At 25.8% G+C, this 2,894-nt stretch overlaps 1 long non-coding RNA gene across 1 annotated transcript; it reads left to right on the top strand.

Moving 5' to 3' along the window:
- The first annotated feature begins 1,394 nt into the window (after window positions 1-1,394).
- Window positions 1,395-2,188, top strand: LOC122504112. Its single transcript, XR_006301806.1, has 3 exons — window positions 1,395-1,535; window positions 1,680-1,873; window positions 2,020-2,188. It is a non-coding gene; the product is annotated as an uncharacterized LOC122504112 (long non-coding RNA).
- The last annotated feature ends 706 nt before the right edge of the window (window positions 2,189-2,894 follow it).

The raw sequence follows: 2,894 nt of genomic DNA, 5'->3' as shown, positions 1-2,894 counted from the left end.
AGAATTATTTTGGGAAAGTTTAAATTGAAAAAAGAATTAGATATTCACAAACTCAAAGATTTAATAATTCTGGATAAGCTAGAGCATAGCTCTAATTTCAAGTGAGTGTTTTTAGCAAAGTAAAATTCTAGCAGAGAAACAGAGAATTAAATTAAAGAATTTTACATGTTCATAGATTTAAATTATTCATATTTAGTGAATTAGAAAATGTTTATATTGTATTTATTTACAGATATTTATTCAAATATTATTTATATTTAAAATTGAATTTAAAAAGTGTTATATTTGTTGCTTTTATTTTTAATGAAAGGTAAATATGTTATTTTATGTAATGTAATTGATGTGTTGTTTGTAATGATGTTGGTAATTGTAATGTTATTAAAATTTGCATGTTTATGCTATTCTATTGCATTTAATCTAAATTATTTTCTGTGTTTAAATATGTATTGTTAAAAAGGGTTATATTTCTAACTTTATTTTTTAAAAAGTGAAGTATAGATTGTCGTCCAGTATTAAAGTCGTATAAAATTTCTTTGTAAAATGTACTGTTTCACGGAATTTTAGATTCATTATTTTATAATTTTTTGAAGGTTAAAAGAAGAAGATTTTGTTCAATTAAGAAAAGAAATAGTGGAATTATTCCCTACGGAGGATGAAGATTTCTTTTTTACAAATCATTACAAAAAAGAAAATAACGAGGTTGTAGGTGCGCGTGGGTGTCTTTATAATCATTACAAATTTATAAGAAAGCAACTGAAAGATGCTGGTATTTTGATAATTGACACGCAAGAAGAAAATAACTTTTCAAATTGAAATTTGTCGCACAGGTTATTTAAAATTAAATTTTTTTAATATATCCATAAATCTAGATTACTACGGTGTCTAGCAATCCGAAAAGTCAGGAAACTTTTAAAATTGACAAAAAAAAAAAATTTCTAAGTTTAAAATTTTTTACTGAGTTAGAGAATTTTTTTTAGATTTTTTGGATATCCTCATCATGATTAAATTTATTTTAAACTTCTTTTTAACATTAAAATTCTGTTATAATATTTATATTTATAACTGCTTGACGGATCCGAACAAACAATATTCTGCAAATGAAGTACTTCTCAGATGGTCCGAGTCGTTTTCTGACAGACAAAGTCTTTTAAAACGTTTAAAAAATAAAAAGGATTCAGTGGAAATTTACCTGAGAAGTTTCCTTGCTTAACTTCTCAGTTAGGAATTACATTGGTAGATATTTTATTAAGTAGTATTAGCAAGTTTGTATAGTTCGCCTATACAATTCTTTTAATGTTTGACTTGTTTTATACTAAACATTACATAATTAAACATTTTTTTTATTATCTAGTTGGAGTCAGACTTTAATAGAATTATTGTGGATTATCCTTCAAAAGTCGAATTCGACAATCGCTCGTCAATTTTCTGCGATTCATGGCCATTATTGTCGACAAAAATTATCAACTACTTTAAAAATTCAAGGATAAAGGATGTAAAGGAATTTTTTTCAGTTAACAAGAATCTTCCAGAAAAGGGTATTTATTAAATTTAAAATAAAAATTTCAATTTCTCTATCATGTTGCGTATTCTGTTAAAATTATTGAATTAATACATTGTCATTATTATTATCATCACTCAATTATACAAATATCGAATGAATAATTAATAATTTGTTTCAGAAAATAATAAAAGTGTACTCGCGTTATTTTTGTTGCCACTGTGTGTCACAATTTACAAAAATTTAAAAGAAGAAGATCCTAAGGATAAATCTTCACAAGCAGGAAAAAAGTCCAAGCAGAGTCCAAAAGAAAAAGCTAAGACGATTCCGATTTCAAAGACGGATATTTCAAAGTCCTTTATTCTACATGTTCAGGTATGATAAAATTATTGCAGTAAATTAATAAATAATAATAATAATAATAATAATAATAATAATAATAATAATAATAATAATAATAATAATAATAGTATTAAAGAAATATAATAGTAACCAGAAATATTTTTAATCTTCTACTGCAGGACCTGGCAAATTTAGATAAGGAACCGCAGGAACATGAAAATTGGTTACAATTAAACAGCAGTCTGGGTCTACCCTATGTCATTTTTTGCGGACAATTAAACAGCATTTACATTGCTTACGTTGTCTTGTATAAGGAAAGATTTTTGTTTGACAATCCTCTTAAAGCAGTCGAGGCCTGCTTCAAATGTTTAACCGCTTTGCAAAAATGACCATATACTTGTGATTACGTGTGGACTTTTATTCAGAGCGCAGTATACCAATTTGAACCTCAAAAAAGTTTCTTGGCTATTACAAAACTAATCGTTGAATTAAAAAAAATATAGTTCTACATTCTACATCGTTTGTAATCAGTTCACATTTTATTTTAGTTTTTTTTAAAAGAAATTATATTTAATATTTTTAATTTGATGTATTAAAAGTAATTGTACCAATTTTTAAGTCATAATGGATAGTAAAACTATTTTCAATTCTATTTTATCATTCATTCTCGTTTTGTATGGAGATCCTAATCTTCCTCGTAAGGTAGTTCAAGATGTTGTTACTTTTTTCCATGACTTTATTGAAAACATATTTTTACGTTCATTGAAAAATGAAGTTGTAAAAATTTTAAAAGAAAATCATGTATCGAATAACTTAGTACTTGAGGTAGAATCTGTTTTTAAGAATCACAGCACCGTTTTTGAAGATGTTTTAACAGAAAAAAGAAGGTTCAAAATATTAAGAAAAAAGGGATTTACTGATCCCGAACAATTTTCCATTGGCAAAACATTCGTAAGTAAAATCGTAAGAAACGAATTAAAGTTTGTACCGGAATTTTTGTATGGAATTCATATTCCTTTACGAAATACCTTAAAACAGTTTCTAGAAATACCAG

Source organism: Leptopilina heterotoma, unplaced genomic scaffold (genome assembly GCF_015476425.1).
Source record: "Leptopilina heterotoma isolate Lh14 unplaced genomic scaffold, ASM1547642v1 Lhet_278, whole genome shotgun sequence".
NCBI lineage: Eukaryota > Metazoa > Arthropoda > Insecta > Hymenoptera > Figitidae > Leptopilina > Leptopilina heterotoma.
The sequence above is the reverse complement of the archived record's forward strand: the minus strand, read 5'-3'. Positions and strand labels throughout refer to the sequence as shown.